The following is a 9,040-nucleotide window of genomic DNA, read 5'->3' as shown; positions in this document are numbered from 1 at the left end:
GAGCAATAAAGACCAATGGTCAGCTCACTTCTTGCCTTTTAGTCAGTCTAGGACCCTGACCCAGACTCTGGTGATGCCCACATTGAGGAGGAGTCTTCCCTCTTGAGTTAAACTTTCCTGGAAACACTTTTTTCCCCCAAGACAGGGTTTCTTTGTGTAGCCTGACTTTACTAGAACTCACTCTATAGACCAGGCTGGCCTCGAACTCACAGAGATCCTTCTGCTTCTCCTTCCCGGGTGCTGGGATTAAAGGCATGCACCACCACTGCCCAGCTCCTAAAAACACTCATACATACCCAGCAGTGTATTTCCATGGTGATTTTAAACCTCAACAAGTACCTCAGCAAGGTATGGTAGTGCACACCTTTAATCTCCACACTCGGGAGGTAGAGGCAGGAGAATCTCTATGTTGGAGGCCAGCCTGGTGGTCTACAGAGTGAGTTCCAGGACAGCCAGGGCTACATAGCGAAACCCTGTCTTTAAAAAAAAAAAAAATCCCAACAAGTTAACAGTGAAGATTAACTATTATACCCTAGAATTCAGTTTCTATGCTGCCAAAGCTCTTAACAGAAATTGGGTTATTCTTTTTATGTATTTTCTATGTAAAAGTCCCAGGAGAGCACTGAGAAGACGCTCCACGTTGGAGTGCTGCACTAGAAGAGAATAGGAGACTGCCAAGCTGAGGAAGAGGCTGTTCAGAGTGTGGCCTTGATCCACACGGGCAGCCCTCCAGCACACTGCCTTCCCGTTTCCCTTCGGCGTACTTGCAGTGACACAATAGAAGTGCTGGTGATGTCCACTAACCAAAAATCTGCTGGATCTCTTGATCCGGTCACGGACAGCACCTCTCTTTGCTTGAGCTGTATTGCAGTCCTGGGTCACTGTCTGATTGTACTGCTTCACATCCTCCTGCTGCTTCTTTGTCTTGAAGCGTGCGGTGGCAAGCTTCTCCTCCTTCGCAGCCACCAGTGTTCTGAGTCAGTTTTCTTCAGTCCCGTTTCCTTAGTTCTGTGAATCACTTTCAATCTGGTCCTCCACAGGCTCTCCTTCAAGATGCCGCTTAGTTTCTCCCTGTTATCAGCAAGGTCCTGGATTTTCTTTTGATACATCTGCACCTCCAGCTGACAGGGAGGCAGGCCATCATCCACAGAGTCTCTATGGAGTTCATACTTCTCCAGCACTTCTTGCCGGAAATTCTGGAGCTTCTGGAGAATGTCTTTCACCTTCTCGGGTGAGTTCACAACTTTGCTTTTCAAGTGGTCTTGAATTTCTTTCAAAGAAACCACTGACAACTTTAGTTCAATTCAAAACGCTGATTTTTTTTTTCTGAAATAATCTGATTTCTTTTGTGCAGTTCCCTCCCACAGCACTGTTTTCTGCCTAACTCCTGGTTCGGCCGAGCGCTGCAGCTCCTGAACATCATCAGAAGCTGCCTGCCCGAACTCTCCCTGCCCTTCAGGAACCCAGCTTGAGTTTCTCCAGTTTCATTAACGCCCTTCTGGTGCGCACGGTGTAACTGCTGCATTTGTCCATAGAGGACTCGTTTTGCACAAGAAATTCTTCATACGTCTCCTGGCATGCTTCTCTGAAGGAATAAAGTTGATAATGGCGCTCAAAAACCGAACTGTCCTTTTGGCTTTTGGATACAAAACATCAGATCTCAAAGTCATTCACTCGGCAGATGGACATAAAGGAGTCCAGAGGAAAGAAAAATTGTCTATGGTAAAAAGCCCTGCATTATATGTGGGTACATGACTTCTATGTTCACCGCATCATGTAGAAGTGATCCAGCCGATCCATACACTATTTGTAAGACTCTGGTGTAGATCATGTACAATACCTCAGGCTGTTGTTTGGCTAGAGATGTCCTTAGAGAGGTTTATCTTCTCTTTTGAAACTAAGCCAATCTAAGGCCGGGCATTCTTAAGTAAGAATAAGCCTCTGTGTGATTTATTTGGGAGCTGGGAGACACCCCTCACACACACACACACACACACCACACACACACACACAAAGAGTAAAATACATGTGTCGTGTTCAGGACATGTTCCTACGCCAAAATACTAACAACATGGCCTTATGAAACCTCCTTTAGTTTTTTTTTTGAGAGTGGACTTTCTAAATTACTAATATGATCAGGTTTCACATTCTGTTCCCACCTTCCTGCCCCACCTTTTATTACATTTATTGTGTGTGTGTGTGTGTGTGTGTGTGTGTGTGTGTGTGTGTGTACAGCACACATATAGAAGTCAGAGGACAACTTGGAGTCTTCTATCATGTGGGTTTTGGAGACAAACTCAGGTCATCACACTTGGCAGCAGGAACCTTTACCCAGTGAACCATCTTGCCAGCATCTCCTGTCTTGCTTTTAGCTGAAGTTCAAATACCTTAGATTGACACACCAGCCACATTTCTCCATGCTCTTCTGTATTAGTCAACTTCGCTTTCTCCCCCTCTCCCCCTCTCCTCCCCCTCCCTCTCCCCCCTCCTCCTCCCCCTCCTCTCCCCCCTCCTCCCCCCCTCCTCTCCCCCCTCCTCCCCCCTCCTCCTCCCCTCCTCCCCCCCTTCCTCCTCTCCCCTCCTCCCCCCTCCTCCCCCCCTCCTCCCCCCTCCTCTCCCCCTGCCCCCCTCCCCCTCCCTCTCTCTCATGTGTATATATGGTGGATTTATTGGAATGATTTACAGGCTGCAGTCCAGCTAATCCAACAATGGCCAGCTGTGAACAAAGTCCAAGAATCTAGTAGTTGCTCAGTCCACAATGCTGGATGTCTCAGCTGGTTTTCAGTATGTGCTGGAATTTCAAAGAAGTAGGCTTCAGTGCCAGTGAAGGAATGGATGTGCTAGCAAGGCAAGGGCAAACAAGCAAAGAGCAGAAGCTTCCTTCTTCCATGTCCTTATATAGACTTACAACAGAGGGTGTGGCCCAGATTAAAGGTGTGCCTTCCCACTTCAAGATCCAGATCAAAGATGTGTGCCTTCTTACTTCAAAGATCCACACTAAAAGTGGATTCACCTACTGGGAAAAAAAAAATAAAGTCTCTCACAGGTGTGCCCTCCATTTCTGGATTGTGGTTCACTCCAGATGTGGTGAAATCGACAACCAATAATAGCCATCACACCTTCATTCCACCCATAACCCTTCTAATCTGCATTTCCTGATCATTTGTACTCTCTGCCCCTCCTCCTGAAGAGCCTATGCTTCACTAGTAATCTTCCCCAACTACAATGTCAGCATTCACGTATCCATAAAATGCTTGATAAATGTCAGACTCCATTCAGTGAACACAGCACACACAATGCTGATGGTGGATGAAGACCAGGGTGGAAGGCATATGGCTGAATTTGGGCTAAGTCTTAGAGATAAGTCTGATGTGCTGAATGGAAGGAGAGAGAAAAAGTGAGGTGATGAGGATGATGTTACAGTGTCTGAGCCACTGTTGGATGGAGCTTCTGTTGAGTAAGGTGAAGAAGACTTGTAGGGGCAGATTTCTGGGATGATCAGTTCTGTTTTGGCCTTATCACATTTGAGACGCATCAAAACTCCCCCTGAGTATCTTGTCCTTTTAGGGCATCTTTAAGGTTCCCTCTGTGTTCTTCTCACAGCTGTGACGAGGTACCTGACGAAGAAGAGGAAGGGGGTAAGTGAGGGAGGAGGCCAGTCCATCTTTTATGACGGTGAGTACAAAGGTTAACGCTGGAACCCAGCAACTGAGAAAGATTATCCCTGGGACTGCTTGAGACTATCACCCCAAGGATTGTACAATCTTCTCCAGCAAACAAAGCAAAGTAATCCCCTATGACAGCCAAGGGAAAAAGTAAACCTCTCCAGAGAATTGATCCTTTCCCTTTGCTAATAAAAGGCCATGGATCTAGTAAGTGGGGCGCTTGAACTGTAGTGGGGTACTGAACTATAGCTCTGCCATCTCATGAAAGTATCCCTAAGAATGCTCTAAGTGCTAACAACTATCTTGGGTAAACTGGTCTCTGGTCATTTAGACCAGCCATCAATTCCTAGAGTAAACCTGTCTCTGGACCAGCCATCAATTCCTAGAGTAAACCTGTCTCTGGACCAGCCATCAATTCCTAGAGTAAACCTGTCTCTGGACCAGCCATCAATTCCTAGAGTAAACCTGTCTCTGGACCAGCCATCAATTCCTATACAATGTGTTCCTGACCTAAGAGTTATGAGAACTGCCCGTTTACTTCTGTCTTTCTGCTTCTGTAAACAATGCTTGCTTGCTGCAGATGTCCAGAGTTACCTTTCTATATATGGCACAATTGTGGGTTTTGTCTTCAAAAACTCAAACTGAAGGTCCAGGCAGCTTCCTGCTACTCTGCTTGGGATGGTCCCACTGGCAATAAAGACTCCATATGATTTATTCAGAAATCTCTGGAGTTTTTATCTCCAGGTACCCCATAACAGAACCACACAATAACTTGAGCCTGTTCCCACCCTACAGAATATTTCTATGCTTTCACCCTCTCTTTAAGTAAATCTGTTTTTGTTGCGGCTGCTCTGCATCTTGCTCAATTCTTTCTTTGAGCCGCAAAGAACCTGGACATTGCATCAAGGGTTACCCTGAGACCACTTTAGCTACAGAAGATTTTTTATTTTGTTTCATAGTTTAAGGGTACAGTGCATCATGGCAGGGAAGGCATGGTTGCAGGGCTGTGGGCCAGTGGGTCACCTCATGTCCACTGTCAGAGAGCAATAAAGACCAATGGTCAGCTCACTTCTTGCCTTTTAGTCAGTCTAGGACCCTGGCCCAGACTCTGGTGATGCCCACATTGAGGAGGAGTCTTCCCTCTTGAGTTAAACTTTCCTGGAAACACTTTTTTCCCCCAAGACAGGGTTTCTTTGTGTAGCCTGACTTTACTAGAACTCACTCTATAGACCAGGCTGGCCTCGAACTCACAGAGATCCTTCTGCTTCTCCTTCCCGGGTGCTGGGATTAAAGGCATGCACCACCACTGCCCAGCTCCTAAAAACACTCATACATACCCAGCAGTGTATTTCCATGGTGATTTTAAACCTCAACAAGTACCTCAGCAAGGTATGGTAGTGCACACCTTTAATCTCCACACTCGGGAGGTAGAGGCAGGAGAATCTCTATGTTGGAGGCCAGCCTGGTGGTCTACAGAGTGAGTTCCAGGACAGCCAGGGCTACCTAGCGAAACCCTGTCTTTAAAAAAAAAAAAAAAATCCCAACAAGTTAACAGTGAAGATTAACCATTACACCCTAGAACTCAGTTTCTATGCTGCCAAAGCTCTTAACAGAAATTGGGTTATTCTTTTTATGTATTTTCTATGTAAAAGTCCCAGGAGAGCACTGAGAAGACGCTCCACGTTGGAGTGCTGCACTAGAAGAGAATAGGAGACTGCCAAGCTGAGGAAGAGGCTGTTCAGAGTGTGGCCTTGATCCACACGGGCAGCCCTCCAGCACACCGCCTTCCCGTTTCCCTTCGGCGTACTTGCAGTGACACAATAGAAGTGCTGGTGATGTCCACTAACCAAAAATCTGCTGGATCTCTTGATCCGTGGAGGTCACTTGCTCACGGACAGCACCTCTCTTTGCTTGAGCTGTATTGCAGTCCTGGGTCACTGTCTGATTGTACTGCTTCACATCCTCCTGCTGCTTCTTTGTCTTGAAGCGTGCGGTGGCAAGCTTCTCCTCCTTCGCAGCCACCAGTGTTCTGAGTCAGTTTTCTTCAGTCCCGTTTCCTTAGTTCTGTGAATCACTTTCAATCTGGTCCTCCGCGTTCAGGCTCTCCTTCAAGATGCCGCTTAGTTTCTCCCTGTTATCAGCAAGGTCCTGGATTTTCTTTTGATACATCTGCACCTCCAGCTGACAGGGAGGCAGGCCATCATCCACAGAGTCTCTATGGAGTTCATACTTCTCCAGCACTTCTTGCCGGAAATTCTGGAGCTTCTGGAGAATGTCTTTCACCTTCTCGGGTGAGTTCACAACTTTGCTTTTCAAGTGGTCTTGAATTTCTTTCAAAGAAACCACTGACAACTTTAGTTCATTCAAACGCTGATTTTTTTTCTGAAATAATCTGATTTCTTTTGTGCAGTTCCCTCCCACAGCACTGTTTTCTGCCTAAACTCCTGGTTCGGCGAGCGCTGCAGCTCCTGAACATCATCAGAAGCTGCCTGCCCGAACTCTCCCTGCCCTTCAGGAACCAGCTTGAGTTTCTCCAGTTTCATTAACGCCTTCTGGTGCGCACGGTGTAACTGCTGCATTTTGTCCATAGAGGACTCGTTTTGCACAAGAAATTCTTCATACGTCTCCTGGCATGCTTCTCTGAAGGGAATAAAGTTGATAATGGCGCTCAAAAACCGAACTGTCCTTTTGGCTTTTGGATACAAAACATCAGATCTCAAAGTCATTCACTCGGCAGATGGACATAAAGGAGTCCAGAGGAAAGAATAAATTGTCTATTGGTAAAAAGCCCTGCATTATATGTGGGTACATGACTTCTATGTTCACCGCATCATGTAGAAGTGATCCAGCCGGATCCCATACACTATTTGTAAGACTCTGGTGTAGATCATGTACAATACCTCAGGCTGTGGGTTTGGCTAGAGATGGTCCTTAGAGAGGTTTTTTTGTCCTCGGCTCCCCGTCAGTAATTCATTTATAAACCCCAATCTTGGCTACATTGTATCTAAGGAACAAAAGTCTCCATTCTGGGAGTCTCCTCTGCAAACTCAGGAAAGGCTTGGCTAGGTCCTTCTGAGGTCCCAGCAGCTCCGGGAAGAGCAGAGACAAGCGAAGCAACCAACCATTAACTACCAATCATTGTCACTTTGCAAACCAGCCACGAATACACATCTTTTAATATAGGTGTTTTAGGTTAGATATTGATTCAGCCTAGAAATCAAGCTGTGGGAAAAAAAAATTGAAATGGAACTTGGCTTTCTGGCATAAACGGCTAGAAACCTGGACACATACAGGAAGCAACTGTATCCCAACCATGACCCAAGTATGATCTCTGAGATGGAACCAGTAAGAAACCCTACGGTCTCCCCAGTCTTTGCCGGAGGGCAGATTTTGAAGCGCTAAGGCGAGGGGCGGGGCGGGAGCAAATGCACAACCCCAAGAGTCGAAGACACAAGGCCCAGAGGGCCTTGAGGCGAATGGCAATTCATAGGGCAGAGGATGGAAGAGGGAAATATTAACCTGGACTTGGCGTGGGAAGAAACTCTCCACACACGGCAAAGAACAGCCGGTGTGAGATGGGAGTTCTTACTATGCAGAGTGTGCATGCCCGCACAATGCGGGGGCGGGGGAAGTTGTTAACACTTAGACTTAGTTTGGAGGAAGGACTCCACGGAGCGGAAAATCAAGAGCTCTGAAATGGGACTGCAGTTGGGCTGGTAGTGGTGTTCCTGGGGAAGGGGCCCCCTCCCTGGTGTACTGCATTTCTGTGGGTCGTGAGGAGGCTGGTTCAGTGCATGTTAGAAAAACTACGACTCGGATGCAGCTGTTGCTCTTAGCAGGAGCTGTTGCTGCAGGAACAAAGCAGAATCTGGAGCTGGAGCTGGTGGGAGAGACGGGTAGTGTGTGCATTCAAGCCCCTCCTGCTTGTTACAAACCTCTCCGATAGAGCTGCTGCTGCTGCTGCTGCTGCTGGTGGTGCTGCTGCTGCTGCTGCTTATTAAAACCACAAACACGAAAACCCACCGCCTGTGCCCTTGCAGACAGCAGGTGTTTACTCAGAGTGACCTAGACAACGAGGGCTGACTGTTGCACTTGTGAAAATAATGAGATCCTTAGCTCACAGCCTGACTCCTTGGTGACACAGGGACAGCTAAGGAACTGCATTCTTCTAACACAGTTTTGGGACGTTTCAGTGGGTCTGTATTCTATGCACCCCCATGATGCTAATTAGATCCTAACTGCTTCCTTTCCCACCTGCTCAGTGCTGCTGATGGAGCCCAGGGCCTGGGGCATAGTTAGAACTGTACCTCGATCTATATAAATGCCTTTGTGATCTGTCTCCACCGACTTGACTTACCTTTCTTTTTCTGTTTTTGTTTGTTTTTCAGGGTTTCTCTGTGTAACAGCCCTGGGTGTCTTGGAACTTGCTTTGTAGACCAGGCTGGCCTTGAACTCACTGAGGTCTGCTTGGCTCTGCCTTCCAAGTGCTGAAATTAAAAGTGTGTGCCACCATCGCCCAGGTCCAACAGTTCTTTCTAAAGTGCTCTATGGCCCTCCCCATCTGTCTTTTCTTTATATGGCTTAATAGGATAGATAATTATTGTTGGTATTTAGAGACAGTCTCTCTCTACAAAGCCCTGGCTGTCCTGGAACTCACTATGTAGATCAAGCTAGTCTTGAACTCACAGAGATCTGCCTGCCTCTGCCTTTAGAGTGCTGGGATTAAAGGCCTGTGCCACCATACCTGGCCTTGTTATTTATTTACTTATTTGCTTACTTTTTAAACCACCTGTTTCTTCATCTTACAATGTAGCTTGCAGGGACATTTGCATTTCGCTAACTGAGAGCTAACTAAATGTTGAGGGTAAAGAACAGAGGAAGGAGAATGCAGAGGCAAGGAAACCTCCACTCCAGAGGTCCTGGCAGATTAAAATGCTTGTGTGGGTGAGAAGAATCAAAACCAGTTGGTAGAGCACAGTGTGGGGGAGAGCACAGGCTGGAAAAATGGACAGGGGCTGTCTCACACTAGCCTCAAAGGCACGGGCAGGCCTTGGCGCTTCATTCTGAGAGATGGGGAAGACCTAGAAAACAGTGATTCTCAACCTGTAGGTAATGACCCCTTCACAGGGGTCGCCTAAGACCATTGGAAAACAGATATTCACATTATGATTCATAGCAGTAGCAAAGTTAATTTTATGGTTGGGGGTCACCACAGTGTAAGGAACTGGATTAAAGGGTCGCAGCCTTAGGAAGGTTGAGAGCTACTGCTATAGAAGGTTTTTTTGTGCTTTGTTTTGTGTTTTTTGTTTTGTTTTGTTTTGTTTTGTTTGAGCTGAGGATTGAACCCCGGGCCTTGTGCTTGCTAGGCAAGTGCT

The 9,040-nt window shown here is 46.9% G+C and overlaps 2 pseudogenes; both read right to left on the bottom strand.

Annotated features, from left to right (window-relative positions):
• Positions 1–695: 695 nt before the first annotated feature.
• Positions 696–2,343, bottom strand: LOC118593270 (annotated as a pseudogene).
• Positions 2,344–5,507: 3,164 nt separating this feature from the next.
• On the bottom strand, positions 5,508–7,958 carry LOC118593269 (annotated as a pseudogene).
• Between the last annotated feature and the right edge of the window lie 1,082 nt (positions 7,959–9,040).

The sequence above is a fragment of the Onychomys torridus genome, chromosome 11 (genome assembly GCF_903995425.1).
Source record: "Onychomys torridus chromosome 11, mOncTor1.1, whole genome shotgun sequence".
NCBI lineage: Eukaryota > Metazoa > Chordata > Mammalia > Rodentia > Cricetidae > Onychomys > Onychomys torridus.
The sequence above is the reverse complement of the archived record's forward strand: the minus strand, read 5'-3'. Positions and strand labels throughout refer to the sequence as shown.